Below are 11,622 nucleotides of genomic sequence, written 5' to 3'. Positions count from 1 at the left end.
AAGTCTTGTAAAGTTTTTCTTTTTAATTAACAAGCAGAAGTACACGACTCAGCTTCAAAAAATTCAAATAAATAAACTGAATTGTTTTGTTTTTGTTTCATGTGGGGGTTTTCCTTTTTCTGTTGAAGTGAATCTGATAGTTACTTTATTATAGTTTTATTGTCTCACAGTTTTTGAAAGACAAACAAAACAGCTGAGCTCATCTTCAGGGTGGCCTCTGCCTTTGAGATAAGGTATAAGATGCTAGCTGACAGGGCATACATGGAACACCATAACCAAGTGGCCAGCACAGAAACATCTGTGCCAAATATGGCCTGGAAGTCCCAAGGTCAAAATGAGAGACGCCCCCAAGGGTGGTGGAGAATGACAAAGGTAAGATCCTGTGAGACTTCCAGATACAGAGGGACGGGTGATGGCTTACCAACCGGACATAGTGGTGGTAGACAAACAGAAGAAGATGGCTGTAGTGATCAATGTAGCGATACCGAACGACAGCAACAGAGTCGGGGGGGCCGAATACTTTTGCAAGCCACTGTATGTTGGGAACCTATTTGTAGATTTTAGCTCGGCATTTAACACCATTCTGCTATACAAACTTGTAATCAGGCTGATTGACCTGGGACTAACCACCACACTTTGCTCGTGGATTTTGGACTTCCTCACAAACAGGCCACAGACGGTCAGGGTGGGCAAGCTTACATCATCTGCTATCCCCATTAACACAGGACTTCTGCATGGCTGCATTCTTAGTCCAGCTCTTTTCACCTAATTCACACACAACTGCAAACCCATCCACTCCTCTTCTAACACCATAGTGAAGTTTGCTGATGACACTACAATAGTGGGGAGGATTTCAGACAACTACGAGTCTCACTACAGAGAGGACGTACAACATCAAATCGAATGATGTGGAAACAACGACCTTTTTAGACTACAGGAGAGCCAAGAAAACAACATTACCACCCCTCCACATAAATGGTGAGGAAGTTGAGAGGGTGAATGACATTAAATTCCTGGGCCTACACATAATAGTCCATGTGAGATCTTTTGTTAACACATCCCACTTAGTGAAGAAGACACAACAGAGACTCTTCTTCCTAAGAAAACATTTACAGAAGCGTCCTCTGTCACTGTATCACAGTGTGGTACTTCAGCTGCACTGGAGAAAACCGTCAAGCTCTGACCCGGACTGTCGAAACTGCCCAGGGGATCATTGGAACCAAACTCCCGAATCTTGACACCATTTATGCTAGCTGTTTACAGAAGCGAGTTAGCTGCATCATCAAGGACCCAACCCATCCAGGTCACAGACTTTTTGTACCCCTCCCATCGGGGAAGAGATATAGGGCAATCAGAACCCGCACAAACAGACTAAAGAACAGCTTTTTCACCAGAGCTGTAGCCTGTGTCACCCCTCCCCCAACACACAATAGCTAACTCTCTCTCTCTTTCTCCTTACCCTATATCATGTCTACTGCTAATGTACAAAGTCCTTTACTGGGCATTGTTCTGTCCCAAGCAACCCAGATAGCAAGGAGACATTGAACTGATGTTGATTTTTCATCTGATCCATCAGAACCGTCAGGATTGAAATGTCAATGAAATATCAATGTTGAAACAAAATTAAAATACTGATGAAACCTGACATTGACATTGAAATAACATTGATTCACTGTTTTTCTGTTATCATTGATTGGTGATCTATTTATAGTTGACAATGCGACAACAATCACGTTGAAAAACCATTGATTTATGGTCGAGCGGGAATTTACAGATGCTACCACGTGGACTATTCCATAGCACCCCTCTCACAGTGGTACATCCCATTAGGCTGCGGGAAATTCCATTTAAGCTCAGCAGAGTTGACTTGATGTTTTATCAGAACACCGGAGACAACAGTTTCTGCACGGTACTCTCGGCTGTATCAGGTAAGAATGTAAGAATTTAGTTATTCATTATTTGAAGGTCGACGTATGTATGATATTACTAAAGCTAACTTAAACAGAAGGAGAAAAGTATAAATTTCACAGACAATGCCAACTCTGAACAAAGAAAATATTTTTCTTTGTTCATACATTCATGTCTTTTTGTTGTAAAGCTACGAGAGTGCTTTTGTTTGCCCTGCGGTCGACTTGCCCACCATGTACCTCGACTCTCGCTGCTGTATGCAGAGTTAATTACCTCAAACGATTTGCAAATGTAAACGTAAAGTTGCCTCTACAAATGTACACAATGTGTGTTACATTGGAAGATTTGACTGTGCCGGCTTCCATTTATAAACACGCGAAAGAGTCGCATGAGACCAATGACTGTAGCATTGCCTGAGACGGAATGATCACGTGACATGCCCACGTGACTTTCCGTTTCTGTGATAATGAATGCTCTCCCTACCTGGAACTTATCTTGAATATCGTGTTTCTCCTCTTTTTATTGACATTGTGTTTTTTTTTTTCATTTTCTCATTTCAGATCAGTAAAATACAATCCATCCATAAACAAGTAAGATACTCGTGGCTTCAAATTATTGTCAGTTTTTAACCATTTTTGTGTGATGTTGTACATTTTACTGTAACTTAAGGCAAAATAAGCAAAAAACACAATTCAGTGCAACACTAATGTTTTGTTTTCTTTTAGACCAAATCTCTTATACAGTTACAGACTCTAATGATGAGCAACCTTCAAAATCAAAGGCCGCACGTGTGAAAGTACCAGGTAATAATGTAATGTTTAGTGTGTGTGTATGTGTATGTGTCTGTGTGTGTGTGTGTGAGAGAGAGAGAGACAACAGGAACCTTTGTAGACGAGTTGTAGGTCATTTTTAATTTTTTAAACATTTTTTCTAAACAGGCTCCAACGCTCTGCAGTCTGCCCCCCAACCCACTACTAGCAACCATCATGATGCCCCAGCCAGCTACCGGCTGCTTTCGCCAACCTACACAGCTATGCAACCTCCCCAGCAAATAGTCTGCGTTCAGTGCCTTCTCTAACGGCAGTATGCTTTGAAACAATGAGCTGCATCACAATTTCATTGTAATCTTAACTTCAAAACACTAATTTATGCTGCTGAATATCATCATATTTTGCTTTTTTAGATTCTGGAGAGTCTGAGGCAAGGTCTAAAATGTTGTACTTTGACAGTACAACATATAAATGAAATGAGGATTTCATTTATATGTAAAAGGCTAAATTGTAAACAGTTTTAACAGATTGTACCACTTAAACCTGAATGCAAAATGTGAAGCCATCACCTATGGGATATTTTTTTTTCTCATCACAATGCTCATCCAGTTTATCACAAGCCAGTATTCTTTGTGTTATTGTTCTTTTCAACAGATGCAGCCTTCCAAAAACTTATAATCATGACAACAGAGTTGATCAGAGTAGTCGGGACCCTCCATGAGGAGTTCAGAGCCTTCGGTTAATCCTGCAGCACTGAACCTGTTGATGCTGGGGTATTGCCTCTGGATTAGCCAATTAACAACATAGATGAGATGAACTGCAATGAGCGGAGGCAAATAAAGCAATGGTAAGTTCTTAAAGGTTATGGGACTTTTGTAGCCCTGAACTTTAGAAATTGTCAAATTCCTGTTAACCCTTTAAGACCTACCATAGAACCAAGTCCGCCAGAGCTTATATTATATCTTTACATGGTGTGGTGCCATTTTTGGGAGCATTTCAAGTTGCTATACATCAATACAACAATTATAGCCCAGATTTTAATAATATGTATTCATTAAGTGCATAGTAATTACATAAATTGCAAAAAAGTGAAATAAACTACAAAAAAATTGAAAATCATTTTTGCTTTTTTAACATATATTTCTAGTTAGAGAAATTTAAGAGGCTTATCCCTCAAAACTGTAAATACAAAAAAGTTGCACAAAATAGTTTCCTACCACAGGAAATTTATTTTGAGTGTCTTCATAGTTTTATTTTTGAAATACACCAATTTTTATATACTGCAGTAAAAACGAAAATAAATATTATACTGCAAATTTGCAAAAAAGCAGCATATGCATCAAAATAAACTATTTCCAGCAGTGCAATATGAGTCCTAAGCATCCCAGAAAAGACACAGAAAGTCATAAAGTCAAAGATAACTTTTAAAAACACAAGTATAGTCCCTGAGGCCCTGATGGTAAAAAAAAAACTACATTTCCACGAAAATGACATCACTTCCATTTTCGGGCAGGTAATGGCGGACATGCGTGGGATTTAAAAATAGTTACGCAAAACAGAGCGTGCCCGCTCCGACCGGCTCTAAAGGGTTAATGAGATGGCAAACCCTCAGGATAGAGGTGCATCGAGTAACCCCCGTCCAACACGGGAGAAGAAACTTCCGGGACATCTGGTGGACTATGAGCATGACCTAACTGAGCCACCCTAGCCATCTAGAGCTCCAAGTAGTTCAAGCAGCTCCGACTATGAAGAGGAAGAGAGATGGCAGAAGATGGAATCAGTTTGGAACAGTGTCCTCCAACACATGACTCAACTGCAAGTGTCTATGGAGGAAACTCGTGGGACATTACTAAAGCGGGTGGAGCGTTTGGAGCAAGCTTCTAAACCTGGCAGTCCTCTTCCCCCAGAAACAGGAGCGCTAGAACAAACCCAACATATTTCCTCCATAACAGAAGTTGCACCACTACAACCTAGCAGTGAGGTGTTACATGATACCACAGAGCCACTAACTGTGCCAGTAATGCCCTCAGAGCAGGGCACCACAACACCTGTGAACATGCTGACGCCAGTGGAAACATCTGCTCCATCACCTCCTCGTAAAGTGAGCCTTCACACTCAGCCAGTGCTGCACCCTGCCACTTATGTAGCTGCATCGACACCACTCAGGAGACCTGGACGATGCACTGCTGAACCCTTCTCATATCAGCGATCGGAACATCAGCTCCTGATAAACAGGCCAGGCCAGGTGCAGCTATTACATCCTGCATCCCCAGCTGATCAGCCACTACAACATGCTCATCTTTCAGTGCACCAGCTATCACAGGCTGTGGACCCGGTGAGTCTGCAGCAGATGTCACATCCCACTGCTCCTGTCTTCCAAGTCAGACATCCAGCTAATCCTGTGTACTTGCAGCAACCTTCACATCCACCAGCGCCTGTGACCCAGCCATCACAGTGGGCAGAAGCTCATCGCCCTGTGCCCACCATACTGCATCCTGAAGCTTTGCCTGATCCAGCTGGCAAGTACTATGTTCCTTATCCCTCAGGAAGTAACTATTCATCATCTTCCTCTGCTGAACACCATAATCCACAGGTTGCCACAACTTACCCAGCAGGAACGCCTCTACCAAACCTGATGGAGATGATGGTGGTGTCTTCATACGGCATTCCAAAGCCTAAGCTGGTTATCTTCCGGTCGGGGAGAGAGAGTGGCTAAGCCTTATTAAAGAAAAGGCTGGACAGCACCTTAGGGCCACATTCTCATCTGGGAGAAGATTACAAATATCAGGTCCTAGTAGATCATCTAGAGCATCCCAGCGCCTTACAGGTAGCCAAGCGCTACATTCACGACCGCACTCCCTACACTAGTGTGATGAGGGCGCTAGAGCAGAGGTATGGACAGCCAAGACAGTTAGTCCAAAGTGAGCTTAGCACTATATTAAACTGCCCCCCTATTAGAACCGGAGACTCTCAAGCTATTGAAGACCTCTCCCTGTCTGTGTCCAGCCTGGTCGAGCTTCTCAGTACCATGGATGAAGTAGCAGCCAGTGAGCTTCATTGTGGTTCACATGTGGACAGACTGCTTACCAAGCTCCCTCTGCACTACAGGGACAACTTCATCGAGTACTGTATCACCCGGGGGATCATCCGCAGTGGCAGCAGCCGAACATACAATATGTACGACTTCTCAGAATGACTCGAACGGAAATCCCAAGTCCTTCAGCTATCCAGACAAGCCTCTCAAATGCCCCCGGACAAGCCACGTCCAGAGAAGAACCTACTCAAAGCCTCAGCAGGGCTTAAGCCACACAAAAAATCTGCTTCCATCTACTACGGTCCAAATCCAGCCCAAGCCAAGCTAAAACAGGAGGGAGAATCTACAGCTCCAGATCCGACAGTCCAACCTAAGAAGAAACAGAAGTTTCAGAAGGGACAGAGCATTATCTGAATGGCTGTGATGGATTCAAAAGGCTAGTCCTCAAAGCTATGGCTACCTGGATTACCGAGAAGGCCAAATGCTGGCGCTGTGGCCGTAAACATTCTCCAGAGCAGTGTACTCTGAAGAAGCCGTGCAGCACCTGTGGTGACCAGCATTTGTCGGTGCTCCATGACCTGGTTGAGGCCAAGAAGCGGGACCCTAACATACTAACTGTGAGTACTACTACCTAGACTATTCAAGTCACTCAATTCGTGTTATGCTTAAGGTAGTACCAATCCAACTACATCATGGTGGCAAATTCCTGGATACATTTGCTGTGCTCGATGACGGCTCAGAGAAGACTGTTGTGCTTCCTGCGGCAGTTAAATCTCTAGGTTTGGAACAGAAGGAAGCAACACTCTCACTGAGAACTATCCATCGAGATGTAATCCAGATGAAGGGAGGCTTTGTTTCATTTCAGGTGTCAGCAAGGGCTAAGCCCAAAGTTAGGTACAAAGTAACACATGCCTTCACAGCCCAACAACTGAGCCTAGCTACTCAGTCATGTCCAGCTGAACAGCTAAAGAAGAAGTATCTTCACTTACAAAAGGTCCAGATTGAGGGATTTAACCAGATCCAACCTTTGGTGCTGATTGGCTCAGATAACGCTCATCTCATCACCCCTGTCCGTCCCGTCCTTCGGGGGTCATCCAAAGGGCCAGTAGCCATCTGTACCAAGCTCGGATGGGCCATGCAGGGGCCAGCCAGCAGTATGCCTACATCTGAGGGGGACCTGCAGTGCCTGAACATGTGCCTTTCTCCTGCAGAGGCCCTGCATAAAGATGTGAAGCGTTTGTGGCAACTAGATGCTCCCCCCTACAGGACAGAGAAGGAGGTCACATGGTCAAAGGAGGACAGAGAGGCAGTAGCTATGTTGGAAACAAAGACCATCAGAGTCCCAGTAGACGGTGTCAAGAGATACGCCACTCCGCTGCTGAGAAGAAGGGACTTTCCACGGATGTGTGTCTCTCCTGAAGCAGTAAAGGGCCTCCTCAGATCTACTGAACGTAAGCTGGCCAAGAATCCTGATCTGATCCTCACCTATAGCCAGGAGATCCACAGGTTAGTAGATTCTGGTTATGTTGTTAAGCTGAGCCCAGATGAGACACATAGCTCTTCCGAGTCATGGTATGTACCCCACCACATGGTACATCACAATAATAAAGCTAGGGTGGTCTTCAACTGTTCGCTTGAGTTTCAGGGGGCCGTCCTGAACTACTACCTCTTACTAGGACCTCCCTTGGGGCCCACTCTGCTGGGGGTATTACTCCGCTTCCGTCAACACCCTGTAGCTGTGAGTGGAGATATCAAAGCCATGTTTCACCAGATTCGGCTGCTCCCAGAGGATTGTTCTCTGCTATGGTTTCTGTGGAGGGATTGTGAAACTGACCGGCCCCCAGACGTATATGAGTGGAGAGTTTTGCCCTTCAGAGTGACATGTAGCCCCTGTTGTGCTATTTTCGCCCTACAGAGACATGCAAGGGAGCACGAAGACACCCACAAGGACATCTGTGACTCTGTCCACACAGCCTTCTATGTGGATAACTGTTTACAGTCCCTGTCCAACCCAGAAGAGGCAAAGCAGCTCATCGACCGAATGAGAGATTTACTCATTCAAGGAGGATTCAAGATACGGCAGTGGGCGAGCAACGTGCCCGAAGTAGTTGCTCACCTGCCCGCTTCAGCTAGATCAGAGAGCTGCGAGCTTCGGCTGAACTTCAAAAGTCTCGACCCACAACAGTCAACATTAGGACTCAGCTGGCACTGCCCGACAGATGTCCTGGGATATAAGCACCGCCCTATAACCTACTCCACGGTCACGCTGCGCAATGTGTACAAGGTACTAGCTACCCAGTATGACCCCCTGGGTTATATTTGTCCCTACACTACAAGGGCCAAGCTGATTGTACAGGCCCTGTGGAGCACAGAGAGAGGATGGGATGAGCCCATCGAAGAGAATCTACTTCAGTCCTGGCTTGAGTGGGAAGGTGAACTGTCACACCTTCAGCATGTCACCATTCCCTGCTGCTACGCTCCTCCTCTCAACTCCAGCAATGTGACATACGAGGCTCACATATTCTGTGACGCATCAGAAAAGGCGTATGGGGCTGTGGCTTATCTCCGAGTAATCGAGCAACAACTGCCCATCGCCACATCATTCCTGATGGCTCGCTCCAGAGTGGCCCCACGCAAACAGGTGTCAATGCCCCGGCTGGAGCTTTGCGCAGCACTCACAGGAGCCCAATTGGCCAAATTACTCCAGATGGAGCTCACCATTCTCCTGCAGTCAATCTACCTGTGGACAGACTCTACAACGGTGCTGCAGTGGATCCAGTCTAGTTCCTGTCGCTATAAGGTATTTGTGGGGACTAGAATCTGTGAAATACAGGAGCTGACATCTCCTGAACAGTGGCGGTATGTGACCTCTGACCTCAATCCCGCTGATGACATTACCAGAGGGAAACATCTCGCCGACCTAACTGTCCCCAATCGTTGGTCACATGGTCCACCCTTCCTGTCACAAACTACTGACACTTGGCCTAGGTTGCCAACAGAGTTCCCGGCATGCAGTGAGGCAGAGCTCAGGAAGACTGCATTCTGTGGGCACGCTTCTGCATCCCCGACCTTACCGGATCCAACACAGTATGCCACGCTAGATGAGCTGATTGCTGCTACATACCAGACCCAACACCGGGTGGCCGACGCTCCTATTACAGCAGCGGAGCAAGTAGAAACCAAGACCATGCTGCTTCGCTCGGCTCAGACTGACAGCTTCCCAGAGGAGGCCCGAGCCCTCCAGATCGGTCACCCAGTCCGCTCAGACAGCCGTCTTAGCGTGCTGTCCCCTGAATATGACAGTCTTACCGGTCTCATCAGAGTTGGAGGCCGCCTCCGTCGAGCCGCCAACTTAGATCCAGACAGTATTCATCCCATCGTATTAGCAGCTGAACATCCCCTGACCAAGCTCATCATAAAAACTTAGGATGACCAGCTCCTTCATCCAGGTACAGAGAGGCTGTTTGCGGAAATACGGCGCACCTATTGGATTCTCAGAGGACGTCAAGCCATTAAGAAGCATCAGCACCAGTGTGTGGACTGTAGGAGTTGGCGCGCCTCACCTTCTACACCCAAAATGGCTGACTTACCTTCATCACGGCTGAGACTCTATAAGCCACCGTTCTGGTCAACGGGCGTAGACTGTTTTGGGCCATACACGATAAAGATAGGTCGTAGAAGAGAGAAACGCTGGGGAATTATCTACAAGTGTCTTACAACCAGATGCGTGCACCTTGATCTCCTCCCTAGTCTTGACACCGATTCCTTCCTTATGTCATTACGCAGATTTATTGCACGCCGAGGAAAGCCATACGAGATGTGGTCTGATCAAGGGACCAATTTCAGAGGTGGGCACAGAGAACTCCAAACGGCGTTTGAAAACATGGAGCCGGACCTCGAGCAGCAACTGGCCAAGCAGACTATCAACTTCTGCTTCAATCCCCCACACTCTCCTCATTTCGGAGGAGCCTGGGAAAGGGAAATTAGAGCAGTGAAGTCAGCTCTTCAAGTAGTCCTGAAGGACCAAGTTGTGGCGGAAGAAGTCCTACTCACTGCTCTCATAGAGGTTGAGGGCATTTTGAACTCAAAGCCGCTCGGCTATGCATCGGCTGACATAGCTGACCCAGATCCCATCACACCAAATCTTCTCTTGATGGGGCGGCATGATTCGGCACTACCCCAGGCAGTTTACGGCACCTCAGGCACTCTTTCGAACAGAAGATGGAGGCACAGTCAGGTCATCAGCGACCACTTCTGGAAGCGGTTCATACAGAACTACCTCCCAGGACTACAACTCCGACAGAAATGGAGGAAGTCCACTGACAACATGGCTGTGGGACGAGCTGTTATGATTGTGGACTGTAACTTGCCTAGAGGCCTTTGGCCTGTGGGTACCATTGCCAAAGTTTTCCCAGGGATTGATGGCGTTGTTCGAGCTGCCGAGGTCAAAGTTAAAGACAGAACCTATGTTCGCCCGGTAACTAAGCTGGTGGAACTTCCCAAAGTTCCTGAGGACTCAAATGACACTGTTTAAAAATAGAAGGACTTTAGCGGGAGTGTATTTGCCTACAAATGCAGGGGCGGCTGTTAAAAGTCCGCTTGTTCACTGTAACTGTTTTATACTACGTTACCCATGATGCACCTCGGTATCTGTACTTCCGGTTGGGAACATGTTCAGCGCAGTTCTGCACAGATGAGAGGTGTGTTGGAGGAGTAACGTATTTACTTGCATTCCTGTGTGAGTTAATACTGTGTGCATGCTTACCATGTGAGTATTGTAAGATGAGAGTGATGCTCGTTTGACTTTATCTGTGTAATTTGCTACGTAAGAGGCTAGTCCTGTTGCTATCGCTAAGATGCGTTTTTTTGGCCTACTACAGGCAGCCTTGTGTTCAGCCCATATTTCATTTCATATACGACTTACTGTCAAGTATTGTGGTTGTAGGAGGATGTAACTATTTACCATGTTTATTCTCTGAATCATTGTAATCTGCAGAGGTCTGGTTTGCAAATGTATAAACGAGCCAGAAATTCATTTATGGTCCTAGGGTGCCATCTAGTGGCCATGAGGTTATGGCAGATTGTATAACATTACGCTGGGAACCCACAGTACTGTATGAGGGGTACACTGCTATCCATAGTGGTTAATACAAATGTTTGTTCTTTCTGTTTACAGATGACCACACACACACCCATATACACACTCAGACCCCCTTTACCTGCATGTGAATACTGTAATGCAATCGCCTCCCTACCAACGCTGTACATCCTGTTGATGTCATCTGCCACCTCCTTATTAAAGTTATTTGAACTACATCACTGAGGAGTACCATTCCTTCTGACCGAGGACAACTCAGTTGAAGTGTGATCGGCAATCAGTGCAAACATATATTACAGTATATCTACAATGAAAATAAAGTTCTTATTTATCTCTTCTCTTTATCTTATCTTTTTCTGGTGTTATTGGAGACTTATGACGACTTTTTGATGTGAAAGCATGTATCGCTCTTTGCATTAACAAGTTTAATAGTCAGAAACCTAAAGTATGTATCATGCAGAATGTACCTAAAATAAATTTCCAGACTGTTCCCTTTTTTATTGCTTTATATTGCTGTAACTGTTCATATATTATGAGGTAAGTTGATCTATAGTGTTACATCATACTCTATAAGGATGTTATGTGCTTGTATACTTTTTGCTCAGTTTGACCCATTTAGCAGAAGTCAGCCAGGCTCTGATATCTATTCTGTATGACTTAACCCTTTAGAGCCGGTCGGAGCGGGCACGCTCTGTTTTGCGTAACTATACTTTAAATCCCGGTAGCTCTGCAACCACGTAAGCTAGTGCAATAATTTTTTTTGCATATGAAACCGGAGGAGTTGTGCTTACATCTTATCCCATCAGCTTGTC

The 11,622-nt window shown here is 45.6% G+C and overlaps 1 long non-coding RNA gene across 2 annotated transcripts; it reads left to right on the top strand.

The window, feature by feature from the left end:
• The first annotated feature begins 376 nt into the window (after positions 1-376).
• On the top strand, positions 377-11,300 carry LOC120722486. 2 transcript variants are annotated; one of them, XR_005693481.1, is made up of 6 exons: positions 377-1,928; positions 2,469-2,498; positions 2,634-2,711; positions 2,847-2,991; positions 3,333-3,525; positions 10,889-11,300. It is a non-coding gene; the product is annotated as an uncharacterized LOC120722486 (long non-coding RNA). The 2 variants fall into 2 exon arrangements; XR_005693480.1 differs by having other exon boundaries at positions 2,847-3,029.
• The last annotated feature ends 322 nt before the right edge of the window (positions 11,301-11,622 follow it).

The sequence above is a fragment of the Simochromis diagramma genome, unplaced genomic scaffold (genome assembly GCF_900408965.1).
Source record: "Simochromis diagramma unplaced genomic scaffold, fSimDia1.1 OVJJ01000640.1, whole genome shotgun sequence".
Taxonomy (NCBI): Eukaryota; Metazoa; Chordata; class Actinopteri; order Cichliformes; family Cichlidae; genus Simochromis; species Simochromis diagramma.
The sequence above is the reverse complement of the archived record's forward strand: the minus strand, read 5'-3'. Positions and strand labels throughout refer to the sequence as shown.